Here is a 20203-nt window from a genome sequence, read left to right on the forward strand (position 1 = left end):
TCTTATTTAAAACGAGATTCAAAATTTAGGATTAAATGTGTCACAATTGAAAAATCAGTGACCAAAGTGACACAAATCCCAAACTATAGAGACCGTTAGTGTAATTTGCTCTTAAATCAAATTAATAAGCCAAGCAAATAAAAAGTTTTAAAAGAGCCTGTTAGCTTCTTTTATAGAAAAATTAAAGAGGCTTCACTTGACGCAATGAAAAAAGCTCATTAGTTTGAAAATGCAAATTTTAGTTTGAGGGATCATTTTCTCCATTTCAAATGGGAGGTTACGCTTGTGCCAATTTGGCATTCCCCTATGCTTCAAATTTGTGGAAGTGATTCATCAGGTGATGACTTTGCAAGCACATGTATTTGGATTTCTTATGTGGCAAGTCACACTTCTCTCAATCTCCCTTCTCAAATTGTTCGCTCAGCGAATATCTAACTACTTGAAAACTATTTTACCTCGCTAAAGTTTCGCTCGACTTTCAACTTACACTATGACACTATAATGTTTGGCTATGATAGGAGTAGGGTTAAGAACCTCTTTGGGGTCGTTGCCACAATCATGGATTCCCTAATCAATTTATGACCCTGTGCAAAATCACCAAGGACGGTGAATTGGTGGTCAAAGTTGAGGGATAGTCGAAATTGTTTGGCTCACATGGATGGATCTCGGCGATTTTGATTTCGATTTCGAAGCTCTCTTTGTCTCTTGATTTCGAAGGTCTCTGTTGATTTGGTTGTTGATTTTCGTTTGTGCGGATCAAGGCATTGCATATGCCGAGATCAAGACATTGAGAGAAGGCAGAAAGGTTCAGATCTACCCCTTTCTCTCTCTCTATATATATATATATATATGATTATCATATATATATATATATATATATATGTATATACTATAATCCTTTTCTGTTTTGTTGATTTGGTTGTTGCCAAGTAATTGTATATATGCATATATATATGTATATATATATATATTCTACACAATCAAAATACCACATCATAATCTCTGTTTCAGTGATTGATGTTTTGTTTGTGTGAAATGTTTTGATTTTCTTGATGCTGCTAGTTGACTTGGTTTATCATGAATTTGCTAATGTTCAATAATCCACTAATCTAGTTATAGTTGGTAGTCAATAGTGTTGAATCAGTTTTGTAATTTGAGTTATTCAAACTTGAAATCCTGATTTCCAGCTTAATTCTGAGTTACCTGTGAACATATTGGTGATTTTGAAATACATTTGAATTAACAGCCTATATCCCTTCCCCATTTTGATGTCTTTAGCTTCCATTGTTGTTGGTGAGTTGGACTCTTGAAGAAGCTCAGTACAAGGAAGAGAGTAAGAAAGAGAGAAGAAAATTCTTCTCTGTTTTCTTGGGAAAATAATATGAAGGAAAACTACTAATAAATAAGGAAAACTGCCAAAAGTGTATATCCATCTCTGGTGTATGACAGGTGATAAAATAAAACATAAAATTGTTGTTTCTCATCCGGTTGGGAAAAAAATAGTGTTCTTTAATTATTATGTTGAATTTGATTGAATTTTTAAAGCAAAGCATGTACTAAAAAAGAATGATTGAGATTTGTTTTTTCTTTTATATTTAAATAGTTAATTTTGGTAACATCAAAACTTTATAACCAATTAACTGTTTCTAATTAGAACTCACTGTTTATAATAAGAAATAAGAGTTATCTTTTTCATCATTTTTCTTTTAGATCTGTCACTCTGCTTCATTTCTCTCTGCAAACAAATCTTGATCAAGTTTTCAATGGTTTGGTTAACCTAACAGGTTATCACCAAGGCTTGCTGTATGTATGTAGTCTGGTTTTGAAGGATATTTGGACTGCAAATGACTAATTTTGTTTCTGGTTCTTTTTGAAGACTGATTCCTCGATTGATTAACTTTTTAAGTCATTAAAAGGATCACAAAACTTGAAATTGAAAATACACTCTGCTGTCATATGAAATTCTTGATTCATGGCCACAAAAAATTGACTTACATGATTTGGTTAGGTTTTGTAGGTCCTAGCTCAAATCAAGCCACACAAAAGCAGACAAGGGGTCCCACATATGTGGATGGTCAATGGGGTAAGTTCGTAACAACAATGAGTATGAGGATTGTGGTTTTTATTCAAAAAATAAATAAAATTAAATCTTTTATGATTGGTAGATGCACTGATGTCTTATCTAGATATTTTCCATCATATTAATAATCTACTAATCTTTCAGAGGTAGTATCATCAATAATATACAATCTACTTTAGATCTTTCTTTAAATTTGTGTATAGCTCTTTGTGTATCCTTATGAGAAAAGCAACTTAACTTTTCCATGTGGCACATATTGGTCGACAATGTAACTAGGAAATGCTTTTAATGTTAGATATGTCTGTGTGATTAAAAAAAAGTAAGTCTAGTGTAGTCTCCATTAGAATGGGGTTTGGGAGGGATAAATTGCCTATAAACCTGTCATTTGGTATAATTTGTACAAAGTGACTGTCTTCAAATTTGAGCTACAACCTTGTGGGGGCCGAGTATTGGGAGTCGTAGAGATTCTGGATAGTCGGACCTAGGAGAGTCGAAATTCGTGGCACTCGGCATCGGCTCGCAAGCTCGAATCCAACTTTACTCGGCCAAATAGCTGATTAAGCAAGGGGCCAAGTAAAGAGCGGTCTACTACAAAATGTGCCGAATATGGAGTTGGAAATGGACCTAATCCCGAGGCCCATGGAAGAAAAGATATAAATAGAAGAACATCAGTCAGAAAGAGGTATGTGAGAATTGTTGTGCCTAACTTAGAATACAAGCATTCTTAAGTGTAGAGACTGACTTGTCCGTCGGAGTGCTAATTTCGGCACCCCTGACCGGAGTGTTTATTCATTTTCAGGTGACTATCAGCGAATCACGAGCTCTCTCCAGGATCAGAAGAGTATTTCTAAACCATTTCTCCACAATTGGCGCCATCTGTGGGAATACTCAAACACATCCATGGCGGGCGCAATGGAAGACCCTCCGATAGCCACTGATGAAACAAACCAAAGAGATGACCTCACTCCATCAAACATGCTTGGACCGGACGCCATCCCTGTAAGACGCGCTCTGAACTTCGCCTCACCCTCGACTCCAGAGCATGAAGCAATACAAGCGATCATGGAACAAGCAAAGCAAAATGAACAAAGGTTGGAGAACATGATCGCGGAGAACGAACGTCTTCGTGAAGATTTGGCCTTGGAAGTGGCGAAGTCCAAACAAGCTGTACGCCTAAATCCGGATCGATCTCCGAAGGCAGGTGGTCGACGACCTCGAGCCCGACAAGACGACACTGATAGCGGCTCCGACTCGTTATCCCCGGAGCCCAGGAAGAAGGGGCAACCTGAAACTACCAGTTCTTCTGAAGAAAGTCCCCGTATAAGGCACAAGCGAAGAAGGCACAGTTCGGACGAAGATCAACACGATCCCTTCGTACGACGGATTGCAAAGGCGGTGCTACCTAAGAAATTCAAAGCACCGTCATTCACCTTGTACGATGGCAAATCAGACCCCACCGACCACATCCGCCACTACAAGCAAGCCATGACATTGCATGGAGATGACGAGGCCCTCACGTGCCAAATATTCCCCAGCAGTTTGGGACCATTGGCTGTCAGGTGGTATTATAAACTGGAGCCGGCTTCGATCAAAACTTTCCACCAATTACAGAAATCCTTCAGGGCCAGATTCATTACTAACGAGGTCCAGCCGAAACAAGCCGACTCTTTCTGGGCAATGCAGATCCAGCCAGGAGAAATACTAAGGGCGTATTTGGCACGATATTGTGAGTGCTTCAATCTTGTTAATGACGCCTGCAACGACTCAATGGCCATCACCGCCTTCAAAATGGGATTACACCCAGACAGTGCCCTCCGCAGTTCCCTGACAAGAAGGCCCCCCAAAAAAGTCTGGGCATTGATAAAGAAAGTTGAGGAATACTGCAAAGTGGAAGACGACGCCTTGCGGGTTAAAGCTGGACAAATGGCCAACAAAACGGCCCCTCCTGAAATTGCTCAGCCAATAAGTTCCGTACCACCTCAGAGTCCTGAACCACGACAACGAGCTAAACAAGATAAGAAATGGGATTCTCGTCGATCAAGCGATCAATGCTCACACCGAGCAAATGAGCAACTGTAGGTCGATAGCAGGCGCACAAAGCGCACCGACAAGAAATATAGGGAGCTGTTAGAGCCAATCAGCTCGGTTATGTCCAAAATCCAACATCTTCCGTTCTTCAAATGGCCGTCCAAAATGGTTGGACCCCCTGACACGAGAAGGCGGGACAGGCGATGTGAATATCACAAAGATCACGGTCATGATACAGACAGTTGCTATGCTTTCAAAGACCACATTGAGGAATTGGTCCAAGATGGTCAGCTCCAGCAACATGTCCGAAAGAGCGCAATCAAAACAGTTGCCCTTCGGCAGGACTCACCTCCGCTCGGTGTTATTCATATGATATACAGACTTCCAACGCCACATACCGTACACACAATTCAGTCAACCCCCAGAGGCAACGCACACCAACGAAACAGCCCCACGAAGCTCCGAGTATTATCTTCGACGATTCCGATCTTATTGGCATAACACTGTCCCATATTGATCCATTGGTCATTGAACTACACGTAAACCGATTTACCATTGAACGCGTCCTCATAGACCAGGGGAGCACTTCGGAGGTTATGTACTACAAGACATTCACCAAACTTGGCTTCTTCGAATCAGATCTCTCTCCAGCCCCTTATCCACTATTCGACTTCAACGCCAATCCTGAGTACCCGTTGGGGAAAATTAGACTTCCCGTTCGAGCAGGTTCCCGAACAGTGGATGTAGGATTCTTGGTCGTCAAGCTGCCGTCTGTAGACGTCCCCGAACGTCCCGGGAAAATCCCATTTTGTTCATTGGGCTTACTACAGTTCGGACTCAATGTCACGGTTCTTAATCTGATCTGGCAAAGTGCAATACGAGATTGATAACTCACTAATGAGTCCAAATCCGACAAATCGTTTTAAGAAACTGATTTTTAGAAAGAAGTGCCAAACATTGACTGCTTTTCCAGATACAGAATTACCACCTAAATATTTTATTTTGGGGGAATTTAAGAAATCCTGACTCGTGCCTAAGGCCACGTGTCCGTTATCACCAAAGTTGCCTCGGCTCGGGAACTTGGGTACGATTAGGGAAGGTCATGCAATGAGCACCCCTGCTCGCCTGATCAAAAATCGGCCACTGCTAAACATGATATCTTGTTTTTGAAAACATATGGGCTCTTATTCTAGTTTATTAACCTAGAATTGCTACGTGATGCGCACAGCATACAAGTATAGACTGGATCATCTAAGTTGGAACAAAACATCTCATGTTTGTTTTTGAAAGCGGTTTGCTACTCGCAAGTAGGCTAAAAATGTGGATTTTGCCACCCTCAAGTGGACTTAGAAAACATGGTGATTTGCCACTCTCAAGTGGGCTTAAAACTCGCAATCGATGATTTATTCCAATTTAAATAATCCAACCTTCACCCACAGGCATTCAGGCAGGTATATCACATAAGCAGTTAGCCTCATGACAAGCATGTTATCATGGCAGTCACTCACACACATGCAAGGATGCTAAAGCATAAACACTCACCGAGTACTCGAAGCCAAAACAGAAACTAGTTAGTAATCAATGCATGATCCTAATTCATGTTAAGATGGCTAATGTAACACATGCAAAATGCAACTAAGATAGGCTCGGCTATTCTAAGATGGCATATGAGATGCTATAGATAACATGTATTCAGCTCGAAATTGAAATACAATGCAGTTAGCATGATGCGCCGAGCCCGGTGCGTGCAAGACAGATGAATGAATGCAAACATGCGAACCATAAGGATGCTAATTGAAACATGCCCTAAAACTAACCATCGTAAGCTGGTAAATAAAAGGGAAAAAGAAATGGGGGTTGGAAGACATGCATCACACACACGTACACTTATTTACAACACTCGCCCTCTCGACGGAGGGTCCGAATAAATAACACAAAACCAACTAGCTAACCTAAGCTAATCTAATTAAACTAGTTATTACACAACGAAATGAATAATAAGTTACAGCTAATTATTACACAACATTAACTAAGTAAGCAATGTAAATGAGCATACAAACTAAATGAATGTGGGCTGCCTCAGCTCTGTTTTGAATGACAAAGGATGCATGCACGCTTGAATTGCCTTGTTCGGAAATCCCTCGCGACGTCTCGACTTGCCTCTGTTTGCAATTGACCTCAGAACACTACACAAAGCTCTAGGAGGCTGAAACTCCACCCCGGGAGTCTGTGGGAAGGCTGCCGACCAACTATTGGCCTTGGAGACCACCGGCCGACCACTTTTGTGGTGAAAAACCAGAAAAAGTGGTCGGCCAGCCACTAAATCTGGTCAGCTGACTAGTTTCTGCCCCTGGTTTTTGGTTTTCTGCAACAGAAGGCAAGAGAGAGAGATGGCAAAGTATTCGCAACACATGTCTGGACGTCCACTCTCCCCATCATTGCATAAGCTCAAGGGAGTATGGTTCTCGACCCTCGGGCCACCAATCACGCATCTCGATACATGATGGCCGAGGAGCCCAAGTGCACCATTCGATATGAAAATGAATGCACACACGAATACATAAAGCCTAAAACTCCATCATGTATAGTCAAGAGTGTCGGCGACCGAGAATTGAGGCACGTTTCATCACTTGAAGTATGAAATGTCCCTTTTTTCCCTTGTTTGGACTAACACCTATTCCAAACACAAATGCAAAGCAAGCATGGCATACACAATGCGACTTAAGTATGCAACTCAATGCAATATGACTTAAACATGCAAACATGCAAGGGATAAGTGTAGACATCCTCGAACGCCCCGGGAGGGTCGAGTCCCCCGTTCCGTTCGATATTGGGCTCACTACAGTTCAGGACTCTAAAATTGTCACGGTTCGTAATCTGAACCAAAGAGTCCAAATCCGGCAAATCGTTTTGAGAAAACAGATTTTTGAAAGAAGTGCCAAACATGGACTGCTTTGCCAGATACAGAGTCGCTACCTAAATATTTTATTTTGGGGGAAATTTAGGAAACCCTGACTCATTTGCCTAAGGCCACGTGTCTGTCATCACCAAAGTTGCCTCGGCTCGGGAACTTGGGTATGATTGGGGAAGGTCACTTCGTGAGCACCCCCCGCTCGCCCGATCAAAGATCGGCCTCTACTAACCATGATATCTAGTTTTGAAAACTTTATGTGTTCTTATTCCTGTTATTAGCCTAGATTTACTATGCGATGCGCACAGCATACAAGTATAGACTGGATCGCCTGAATTGGAACAAAACATCTCATGCTTGTTTATTTGAAAATGGTTCGATGGTGCTACCCGCAAGTAGGCTAAGACGTGGATTTGCCACCCTCAGGTGGGCTTAGGAAACATGATTTTGCCACTATCTAGTGGGCTTAAAACACACATTTTGATGAATTGTTCCAATCCAAATAACCCAACCTTCACCCACAGGCACTCAGGCAGTTATATCACATAAGCACATAGCCTCATGGCAAGCATGCTATCATGGCAGTCACTCACACGCATGCAAGGATGCTAAAGCATAAAACTTACCGAGTACTCCAAGCCAAAACAGAAACTAATTAGAAATCCATGCATGATCATAATTATACAGAAATGCCTAATGCAACACATGCAAAAGTGCAACTATAGCAGGCTCGGCTATTCTAAACATGTCATATGAAATGCTACAGCTAACATGTATTCAACTTGGAATTGAAAATACAATGCAGTTAGTATGATGCGCCGAGCCCGGTGCATGTAAGACAGATGAATGAATGCAAACATGCTATCATACTGTATGCTAATTGAAATATGCCCTAATCTAACCATCATAAGCAGGTAAATAAAAGGGAGAAAGACGTGGGGTTGGAAGACATACATCACACACACACACACTTATTACAATTATGCCCTCGCACAGAGGGTTCGAATAAAATAATATACAGTCCCAAATGAATAAATAATACAGTCCCGAATAAATACAAAAATCCTAATTAATTTACAAATTAATCTAGGAATGCTATGAACTGGCATGCAAGCTAGGGACTGCCTTGACTCTGATGAATGATGTATGTTTGGGCTGCCTTGCGCGGAAATCCACTAGGATGCCCCAATTAGCCTCTGTTTTGTAATGATTTCTTGGAAAGCGCGCCAAGCCCCGGAAGACTGCTGATTCTTGATTTGCTGCAACAAAGAGCAGGAAAGGGGCATAGCAATTTATTTTCACATATGTATGCATGTCTCGATCCTCGTGCCACCAATTACGCATCTCGATGCATGATGGCCGAGGAGTCAAATTATGCAACTCAATATAGAATTAATGCATATGAAAACACAACAAGACCTAACTCCATCATGGGCAATCCAGAGTGTCAGTGACAGGGAATTGAGACACGTTTTGTCATTCGAAGTACGAAACGCCCTTCGTTTCTCGTGCTTGGGCTAACTCCTATCCCAAGCACGATGCAATATGCATGATATGCATGAAATGCAACTAAGATACAACCTAACATACACAATGCTATGAAATGGCATACACGATGCACGAGATAACATAGCATACACAATGCGCTAACATACAACCTAGCAAACGCAATGCTATGAAATGAAATGGCATACACAATGCAACATGGGCTTACACCAACGTGAGTGGACCTCAGCCACACTCACATAGGAGGCCATAAGATGAAAATGAGACTCTCGAAGTACGTGCACGCATGCACGCAAACTGAGGACCGACCCTAAGGTACAAAATGCCACTCTAATCAAGACATGGCAAGGCATGAAATATGATATGCTAGCATGCAAATTTCAGCGCTAAAATATGACCCGAAACAGCCCCGAATCATGAAAACATGGCACCCGATGCATGAAATGGTCCCGAAATGCAAGATTAAGCACATGAAATGACTTGTAGCTACATCAAGCATGCATTATTTGATCATGACATGTGAAGACAGATTCAAGGAAGCCTCAAAAAAAGCATGTTTACAGTTTTAACAGCAAACACAAATAGGGCTAAACCGATGCGCAAAAAAGGCCCTAAATGTGAGGTAATGAAGCAAGTAACAGATTCTGGCCCCAAAAAGCTGAGGGCCCTTCAACAATGTTGAAGAGGGGCCCAAAATATGACCTTTTACAGTTTATGACCGAGCCAAAAACAGTACACAAGCATGCTCAAAATACTATGCAAGATAAGGCCAAAAAGAGAGCTATAACACAAAGTACAAAAAGGATGCCTCAAACAGTAAAATACCCTTAATGAAACATGAATAAGGGGTCAAAATAAGGCTGTTTTTAGTTTGGACCAGAGTCCAAAAACAGAAGCACAAGAGGCTAATGAATCATGCAAAAATGGAGCCAAAAAAAGGATATAAAGGCAAGTGGAAGATGAAAGCCTCAAACAGTGATGAGCCCTTCAACAACATTTAATAAGGGCTCAAAATAAGCCACTTTACAGTTTATGACATGCCTTAAAACAATTTATACATAGGCCAAATATACTACACAAGGAAATGGCATACAAGGGAGATAATGAAGCAAGTGCAACAAGGAGGCCTCAAAAAGTGAGAGGCCCTTAAACAAACATGAAAAATAGCTCAAAATAGGCCTAGTTCCAGTTAAGGTCGGAGCCCAAAACAGCAAGCAAGTATGGCTTAGAAAGGATGCAAAATATGGACCAAAAAGAGGGAAATAGAACTTACCCTTGTAGACCAAACTTTAGCAGCCTTTAGGCTTGAGGAAGGGTGCCTCCAAAGCTTTGAGAAGGCCCTCCAAGTTTCTTGAATGGAGTGGTGGTGTGATGCTAGGTGATGGTGTGGAAATGGTGTAGAAATGGTGAGGTTTGAAGGTTCGAAGAGAGGGAGAAGAAGGTGTATGTATGCAAAGCTCTTAGGGCAATTTTGTAACCCTAATAACAGAGCTGGAGCTGCTGTTATATAGGAAAAAATGAGGGGAAAAAGGGGGGAAAAATGGAAGGAAAACAATCCAAGTTTCCCTCCAAAAATGCACCCCCCCGGATACACAATCTGGGGGGAAAAGAGATGCATATTTGGAATGTGCCTGCAGCAAGGAACATGGCCGACCGGTTATTGAGGTTGCAGGTGGCCGGCCGGCTTTCCCCATGGCCGGCCGGCCAAGGGTCAAAATGGTCAATGAGAATTAATGGCCGGCCACCACAGAAAGAGGGCCTCCCATGTGTGCACAACACAACCCTGTAGTAAAAAACTGGAGAAAGTGAACCAGGAGAGAGAACAACCCACTTTTAGGAGGGGTTCAAAAGATTCAAAAGGAATTACTGGCCGGCCACCAAATATTGGTGGCCTCCTAGATGTGTACATCACAAATATGGGGTTTAGGGTGCAAGAAAATGGCGCAAGGGTGGTCAACATTGGCTTTGAAGTGGGAGAAATCGGGCGACGGAGGGCGATGAAGGGATAAAGTTGGCTGACAGAACAATTACTAGCCTCCCATCCTTCTATGACCGTCCTAGCAATGAAACAGAGGTCCCTGCCAAAAATGAACCAAAACCGATGCAAAATGGAGGTTCGGGGGCCGAAATGCGCAGCCCGAGGCACCGAAAACTGACTGTTAGGCACCGGAAGTGGTGCTCGACCACGAAGTCGGTTTCTCGAACCATAGTGTCCCTCAGAAGGGAACAAATAAGATGTATGCCAAAAACCGGGGCAAACGGAGGTGGTTAGGCGGTCCCGAACTGAGGCACACAGCCAACGGCTCCTAAAAATTGGAAACCGGGCTTCAAACGGGCAAAATGGCCTACGACCACAAAACGTAGCCTACGGCCACTGAGAGATGATCTACGAGACCTCTTCCTCTCTTCGGGAAGAGAAAACGGAAAAAACGGAGCCTGGTTCGCAAACCGAGGCAAAGCACAAAAGAGTCCGGAAGTCCGGAGGCAAGGCTCGCAGTCGAGACTCTAAAACTTCTGAACAAGCACAATATGCAATATCACCGAGTGCTCAACTGGTGACGTCTGAGTCTCAAGGTCGGTCAAAAATGGGGTGTCTACAGTTGCCCCTCTTTGACAGAACTCGGAAGTCATAAGTGACGGGAGTGAATGTCAAAGCCCAGAGACGAGCCATTTTTGACAAGGCCGAAGACTTAGACAAACATACGAAATAACACAGATGTGCCCGCAGGCATGCCCGCAGGTAGGGGCAAAATGCAACCGACAATGCAAGAAGCCGAAGGTAACTTAATGATCATGCAAATGCAGCGAGCTATAATGAAGCAAGTATTCGCAAATAGATGCAACAGTTTTAAGCAACAACGCAAAGCAACAACTACATTTCATGTAGTTAAGAATGCGGAGAATTATTCAATTCTCGTCGCGTCTCACACGGAGAAGATACAATACCTGCGCGATTCGTCTGGTCGCACCAGCCTCAAATGAACCGTACATACAATATCGTGCCTGCAAAAGAAAGAAACTCAACAAGCACAGCGTATCTAACAATATATATTCAATGTGTTATCGAGTGCAGACAATCGCGGTGTTGATGGAAAAGTGCATCGCAATGCGGGAAGGAACGCGCGCGACAACGCGGGTTCAAGCACGGAGGCTCGGTGATGTCAAAGAGACGTGCATAACAATGCAAGTATGTGCATGAGAATGCAAGTTATGTGCATGATAATGCAGAACAAGCGTAAACCAGGATGCATGTTCTTCACAAAACAATGAGCAAAGAAATGCGCATTTCGGCGAGGGCGATTTGATCGCGACCTCCGGTTCACCTCCCGGAGGGGTTACAACATGTTTAAAAAGGATACATCTCACTTTTGATGAGTAATGATGAGACACGCATCGGAAGTTAAAGCTGAGGTTCCGGCTGAGCGATTTCGCGACAGGAAGTGCACCTCTCTTGTACTTTTTCAGGTCCCGGGGACTCCAATCCTCTTCAAAATTTGCAGGGACCTTGGGGGGCATGTGGGGAACACCACCGGCCAGTTTTATGGGGAGAGGGAGGCCACCGACCATTTCTTGAAAAGTGAATGGCCGGCCTGCCAGAAAAAGTGGCCGGCCGGCCACTTTGCCAAATCTGGGGGCAATTTTGTCCTTTTAGCCTCTTTTCTATAAATACACTTATCCAAACACTTTGAGCTCATAAGTGCAACTCCGAAATCCTCCTCTCTAGCTTCCCAAACCATTTTCTCCCTCAGATCTGGGCTGTATACGCGTTTTCCAACGTCCCACGCAAGTTGTTATCGCGAAATCTTTCAGTTTTAACCACTTTGAACCGATTAAATTTTAGTTTCGGGGCTTCTTTTATCATTTTCGCCACTTGAGGTGAGTTTGTCTCAATATTTGGAAGATTTTCTCGGGGAGTTGACTTTTGTTGACTTTTCCATTTCCCGAGAGTTGACTTTTGTTGATTTTTTCCAATTTTGGCTCATTTTTGCCCCTTTTGCAGATTGTTTTGGAAATGGCGGGTCAATTTCCCCACGGCGGAGGTTCTCCAGGCGCCGGAGGCGGGCCTGACATCATGTCTCTGCCTCCGAGGGTTCGCCCCTTCATACTCGAGAGGTATGACCCACCAGTACACGTCCTTCCGCGGGCTGTTTTTCATCATTTCACCGAGTTCGACGAGCAAGCACCCGGGGATCTCCTCCTGCGGGAGCCTGAGTATCATCTCTCCCATGAGGCACGAGAGGTATTTACTTTGCTTTTACCTTTTCTGTAATGTATTATGAATTTTTCTTGTATTCTGTTTGCACTCTGAACACACGGTTCAAACACTCAAATTTCTGAACACTCAGCCCATAAATTGATTGTGAACACACAGCACACACCGGTTGAGGGTTGAACACGCAGCTCACACACTGATTTTCTAAACACACAGTCCAATTTGAAGGTGAACACGCAGCACACACTGATTGAGAGTTGAACACGCAGTCCAAACACTGATTTTCTGAACACACAGTTCAAATTGAAGGTGAACACGCAGCCCACACTGATTGAGAGTTGAACACGCAGTCCAAACACAGATTTTCTGAACACACAGTCCAAATTGAAGGTGAACACGCAGCCCACACTGATTGAGAGTTGAACACGCAGTCCAAACACTGATTTTCAGAGCACACAACCCAAATTGAAGGTGAAAACGCAGCCCACACTGATTGAGAGTTGAACACGCAGTCCAAACACTGATTTTCTGAACACACAGTCCAAATTGAAGGTGAACACGCAGCCCACACTGATTGAGAGTTGAACACGCAGTCCAAACACTGATTTTCTGAACACACAGTCCAAATTGAAGGTGAACACGTAGCCCACACTGATTGAGAGTTGAACACGCAGTCCAAACACTGATTTTCTGAACACACAGTCCAAATTGAAGGTGAAAATGCAGCCCACACTGATTGAGAGTTGAACACGCAGTCCAAACACTGATTTTCTGAATACACAGTCCAAATTGAAGGTGAACACGCAGCCCACACTGATTTTCAGAGCACACAGCCCAAATTGAAGGTGAACACGTAGCCCACACTGATTGAGAGTCGAACACGCAGTCCAAACACTGATTTTCTAAGCACACAGCCCAAATTGAAGGTGAACACGCAGCCCACAGTGATTGAGAGTCGAACACGCAGTCCAAACACTGATTTTCTAAGCACACAGCCCAAATTGAAGGTGAACACGCAGCCCACACTGATTGAGAGTCGAACACGCAGTCCAAACACTGATTTTCTGAACACACAGTCCAAATTGAAGGTGAACACGCAGCCCACACTGATTGAGAGTTGAACACACAGTCCAAACACTGATTTTCTGAGCACACAGCCCAAATTGAAGGTGAACACGCAACCCACACTGATTTTCAGAGCACACAGCCCACTTACTTTACTTTGCGCGCAGCCTATTCATTTTATTTGCACGCAGCTTATTCATCTCATTTGCACGCAGCTTATTCATCACACTTTGAACACACAACTCACACATTTCACTTGTGAACACGCAGCTCATTCATTTCATTTGCACGCAGCTCATTCTTAATTCTGAAACACCTATTCATTCTGAATGCAGGTGACTTCTCGCAATGTGCAGGGGTGTGGCTCTACTGTGGCGAGAGACTGGTATGCCGAGCTCCCGGAGGCCGTCCGAGATTTGGTTGACTTGACGGGTTTCGGACCCTTCTGTACTGGGCTATCCTGTTGCCCTGCCAGGAGGACGCTGATGGCTGCCTTAGTGGAGAGATGGTGGGACACCACCAACTCCTTCCATTTTTCCGCTACGGGGACTTGACTATGACCCCCTTTGACTTTGCCGTGCTGACGGGCCTGGACATGGGAGGTTGGCCTATCCCTTACGATGAGGACATGGGTCAGTGGGAGGCTGCCTGGATATATTTGCTGGGGGCTCGCCCGCCTGTTGACAGAGCTTCAGGGAGAGTCCGATACACCTGGTTCTCTTCCCATTTCCGGCGGGCGGAGATGGAGCCCGGGACTCCTGATGAGGCGGCACAGTATGCTCGCGGCTTCCTGATGTTCCTCTTCGGGACCACTTTGTTTGCCGACAGGGGGAACATTGTAGGGCTCTATCTGCTGAGTGCTTTGGCGGACCTATCACAGGTCAGACGATACGACTGGGGTGGCGCCGGCCTGGCTACCCTTTATTGCTATATGAGCGTGACTTCCCGCGGACGGGGGGACTTACTTGGCGGCTATTGGAGAGCCTGTGAGGTACTTTCTGCCCTCTTGATTTACATTTCTGTTCCTCATTACTTGCACATTGCACACACGATGCACTTTATATTCTGTATCGTGCACTTTTGCCCTCAGCACTTCGTATTCTGCTCTGTTTTCACAGTTGTGGGTCTATGTGTACTTCCCGACATTGGCCCCGGAGATGTTGGTAGGGGGACTTTTCGTGACCCCATACTCACTGGTATTTGAAGGCCCGCACCGGCCAAGACCTCTGGAGTCTCTCCTTAATCTGCGGCAGTATTTCGACACGGTGCGGTCGTCGGAGGTATCTCAGAATTCTCAGTTCTTTCTGTTTTCACCTTTGATTTGTCCAGTACATTATTGATTTCTGCTTGATTTATGCATTTGTTATCTGCAGATTACATGGCAGCCATGGGCGTCTTTAGGTGAGGGCCTCCGATTCCAGTTCGCCGGAGGGTGAGGTGCCTCCCGGTACAGGATCCTGTTCGAAGGGCCAGTTGGCAGGGCCTGGTTTTTGGGAGAGCGCTTCTTGCGTCAGGTCTGGGGGTACACTTCTCAGGACCCTCCTTTAGCACCCCCAGCTGATATGCGGATTGCTGATATGCTCATTTCCCAGGATGTTGTTAATGCTATGCTGGGTACTGACGCCTTGATACACCTGGAGGAGGGGGATTATGCTACTTACCGCCACATATACCTGATGCCTCCATTGACGGGAGCTCGTACTCTGACGATGAGGCCTGCTGGCATGCCATCTTCGAGCCAGGCCCGGGCTCGGGCTGCAGACGCCCCTTCCACCAGCAGGGCTGGTACATCTAGAGGTGGGGGTGGATTGGTTCCCCCGATTCCTCCGACTTATCCTCATCCTGGATGGCCAGACATGCCGACTGAGTTGACAGGATGGCGGTACGGGGCCTCCTACATGATTCCGATAGAGCCTCCCATGCCTGACCATCGATACGTCATTGATCCCGACTCACCGCCGGTATGCCCCACTGTTTTTTCATCTATCATTCAAACACTTAGACATTCCTTTATTCACTGATGATCATGAGCTCGTATCTGCAGCTACCCAGAGAGTACATGGAGGGGGTGATCGGATTGGTGGCCTCACTTGAGGGCATGGTCTTGCGGAGAGAGGCGTAGCTGTCCGTCATGGGCTTCCAGGTACCCTTTAGTTTTCTGGCATTTATCATACTTCTGATGATATGCTGATTTCTACTGTATTGATAGGCTACTTGTGTAGAGCACATCTGACACATACCTCATCTATACACTGTGTTTATATGTACCCACTTCATGTAGTTTTCTCACATCTACATCTGATGTACATATTTGGACTGATGTATTTGAATTGAACTTTTTTATTCACAGATGCCCCCGGTATATGCTCAGCCGCAGGCCGGGCCACCTGGGCCTTCTCGGGGAGCTGGGCCATCCAGGCCTTTTCGAGGAGCTAGGCCATCCAGGCCTTTTCGAGGAGCTGGAGGGGGACCGTCTCGTAGGCACAAGGCACACATTATAGAGGAGGAGCCCGATGAGGATGAGGATGAGGAGGCTGCAGATCGTCAGTCAGAGACATCAGCCGACAGAGAGGACGGCTCCGGTCTCGGTTCCGGGAGTGGAGGCGAGGCTGAGGGGGATCCCGAGGGTGACGACTCTGATTCAGATGATGACGATGGCGATGATGGTGGAGAGTCTATTCTGCAGAAGAGGACGAGGAGGGCCTCTTATTCCTGCTCTTGAGAGCGCAGATGGAGCTGTTTCGCTGTTTTATTTATCTTTTTGCTAGTAGTTATAGCACATTTGTACATTATCAGGCAGTTTTATTTTTATAAAACTTGTGCCTTAATCTGTAAAATGTTGCAACAAGCGAGGCATGATTGAGTGAAACAGCTTTTGAAAAAAGTGTTGTATTTTAAACTTTCAGCATCATATCGCATCATTTTGCACCATAATGAGATTGAATGGAAACGTGCATTGTGCATTTTGCCCAGTCAGGTAGTGAACCGACGCAACAACTTAACTTCCTAAGATACAACAAAACCTTAGTAAGTTTACAACTCGATAAGCAAAATACAATAGTGTTGACAACTCAAATAAACAAGACTCAAACAAAAATTGCTTAAACGGAGAGTAACAACTCAAAAACACGAAACACAACAGCTCGACAAACAACTCGATAAGCAAAACGACAACTCGATAAACAAAACAACAACTCGATAAACAAAACAACAACTCGATAAACAAAAACTTAACAGCACAAAGTGTACTTCGGACGATCTGGGCAATCGGAACGCATCCAAAACAGAGGGAAATAGAGGCCTTCGACACACCCGTTGCAGGGAAATGTTTGAAACTTTCTCTTGGAGGGTAAAACAGGGTTGAAGACACACATTGGAGCATGGCCGGCTACTTCTTGGAGCCGGCCGGCCATATTTATTGCAAGGGGGGGCCACCGGCCAGTTTTTGAAAAAGGAAATGGCCGGCCTACCAGAAAAGGTGGCCGGCCGGCCACTTAGTCCAGCAACCGTCAAATTTTTGACACTTGTCCCCCGAATAGTGTCTTTCCCTCTTTAAAAGCCTTAGTTTCGTGGTTCATTCAATTCACCTTAGTTTTGCACCAAAAATGGAGGCGTTTCTTGTTGAAAATCTCACAGCTTGGATCGCTTCTCTAGATGGTTCGGAAAAGCTGAACTTCCGGGATTTTGGCTGGAATGCACTGTTCACGCTGAGTCGCACTCCGCTGCACCTTCCTTTCCTCCATGCCGCGGTGAGGTTTTGGAACCCGGTGACGCATGTCTTTAGCTTTGGCGGGCAAGAGGTATGTCCGACTTTTGAAGATTTTCAAGTTTTGATGGAATCTAAAAGTCATGAAGAGATTTTGCCCCAGTTTCGCTTTGGCCACGCCCAAGCTTTAGGGCGAATGTGTGGACTCACCGCACATGACGCTCGGTCTCTGATCTGTAATGGGGAACTGGATATCCTCGGTCTGATTTATCGCTTTTCTAACGCTGGTGACCGCAGCAACCATTGTTGGCAAGGTCTCCGACAACACGCCCTTTGCTTGTGCCTGCTGTCTCACTTTCTACTTTCCCTGGGCCTTGGCGGATCCAGCATTCGTCTGATTGAAGTTGCTCAAGGTTTGAAAGAAGGAAAGAGTTGCATCGCCATGACCTTGGCCGAAACGCTGATGGGCTTGGATGCTTTCCATCGCTGGGAGACGACTAGATTTGCTGGGAGTTCACTGCTGCTGCAGGTAATGTTTCCCACCCAATCTTACATATGTATTTGCTCACATCACTCGGCCCTCAGGCTCGGTTTTTCTCACAAAAACCCTTTTCTCACTTTTCCCTCACCACGCATCTCTCTATTCTTTATTCTCTCATTTTTCATCCCTCCCCAGGTATGGTTGATGGACAAATTGCAGGTTGTGGATTCTTGCCCAGCCTACTCAGCTCGAGGCTATTTCTTTCGACAGCGCCTAGTTGATGCCCTTGATGAAGGGTGGTGGTTTGACTGGATGTGCAATTTGTCTGCAGATCGCATTGCTTGGCGTTGTCCTTGGCTCAATCTCCCGGCAATGAGCTATAGCATGTCCCGGCTGATCGGGATCCAGTTGATTGGTCTGACCCACTGTGTGTTCTACTTTCCGTTCCGGTTCCTGCACCAGTTCGGTCATGATCAGATTTGCCTGCTAGAGGGGATTGAGTACCCGGCTGCTTTCCCAGTTCGAGGTGCATAGCTTGCCTGATATGCCACAGCATGGAGGACTAGAGAGCTCCTGGCCCCTGCTCCCACTTTCAATTGCACTTTGTCTAACGAGTGCTTGGATTGGCTCAATGAGGAGGCACAGATCGGGCCTAGCTTGGCATCAGAGACTTCGACCAGTTCTGGGAGGGGGCACAGGGATACTTGACTTGACTATGCCCCGAATTTATTGCTTTATTAGTACTTTCAAGTTTTCTTTATGAATGTAATAAAAAGCAACTTCGATTGTATGCAAGAGTAGGAGAACTCTGTTTTGAAATCAATGAAATTGAAGGTTGTGGTACTGAAAATTTTCGCTTTGGTCCAAAAATGGTCTTAGTTGTGAAGAGATTAATTTGAACAAAGTCAACTTTTATTAAAACCTTTCAAAACCATTTTCGATATGGATCAGAACTGGACACGCCTAAGATCTGTCACTGAGATGCACAATCCCGGATCCTAGCAACTGGAAACTTGCCCCTAGTCTGAATAGCATTGCACCGGAGATTACGATAAATGCTGATGGATAAAGATGACTGAGATGGTCAAAATGGACAAAGTTGATCGGAGAAAAATTTATGGCTGAACTTCAGGATGAAGTTGCCTACGTATCCCAAAGATGGGAATCAAGCCTTACGTAGTTCAGGCTTAGGTTCACTCGGGTATTTTCACTCTCCTTTTACGCTCTAACTTTTGCCAAGGTCGCCCTTTGCGGGTTTTCAACCTTGCGAGCTCAGTTTTTATATTTTCTAATTTTTTATGCTCTAACTTTTGCCTAGGTCGCCTTTTCGGGTTTTCGGCCTAGTGAGCCTCTCAAGGGTAATATTTCTTCAACTTGTCCATATTGATCGGTTGTGAGAACTCCAAGCCATCTAGATCCATCAGAACCACAGCTCCACCTGACCAGATAGCTTTGATGATATAGGGACCAGTCCAATTAGGTCTGAACTTGCCCCTTGGGTCGTGGATGAGAGCTCGGTTGTCCTTGAGCACCAAATCTCCTTCCTTTAGATTCCTGGACTTAACTTTCTTGTTGAAAGCCTGGGCAATTCTGCGCTGATAGCCTTGAACATGGTACAGTGCTTTCAGTCTTCTCTCATCAAAAAGCATAAGTTCCTCAAACCTGCTCTGCTGCCAATCTGCTTCGGCTATTTGACACTCAGCCAATACTCGTAATGACGGAACCTCAATCTCGATAGGTAGAACGGCCTCCATCCCATAAACCAATGAATACGGAGTCGCCCCGGTAGAAGTTCTGATTGAAGTCCTGTAGCCCCACAGAGCAAATGGCAGCTTATCTGGCCAATCCCGGTAGGTTTCCACCATCTTCTGCAGTATGTGTTTGATATTCTTGTTGGCGGCCTCGACCGCTCTGTTGGTTTGTGGTCGATATGCGGATGACTTATGAAAAGCCACGTTGTATTTCTCCAACAAGTCAATCACTTCCTTCTTGAAGTGGGAACCATTATCTGAAATGACCTCGTTTGGGACCCCATAGCGACAGATGATGTTGTTTCTGATAAACTTTGCAACGTGCGACGCTTTCAACACCGCATATGATTGGGCCTCGACCCACTTTGTGAAATAATCTATCGCGACCAGGATGAACTCATGCCCATTCGACCCCTTTGGAGTGACAGCCCCGATCACATCAATTCCCCAAACTAAAAATGG

General features: G+C 44.8%; 1 long non-coding RNA gene across 2 annotated transcripts in view; it reads left to right on the forward strand.

Moving 5' to 3' along the window:
* Positions 1–707: 707 nt before the first annotated feature.
* The window catches only part of LOC145796554 (uncharacterized), a 144736-nt gene continuing 125240 nt past the window's right edge, over positions 708–20203 (forward strand). For both annotated transcript variants that reach the window (XR_014337029.1, XR_014337030.1), the window contains exon 1: positions 708–805. This is a non-coding gene — a long non-coding RNA (uncharacterized LOC145796554). The remainder of the gene's footprint in view (positions 806–20203) is intronic.

The sequence above is a fragment of the Camellia sinensis genome, chromosome 8 (assembly GCF_055761805.1).
Source record: "Camellia sinensis isolate YWXY chromosome 8, ASM5576180v1, whole genome shotgun sequence".
Classification (NCBI taxonomy): Eukaryota; Viridiplantae; Streptophyta; class Magnoliopsida; order Ericales; family Theaceae; genus Camellia; species Camellia sinensis.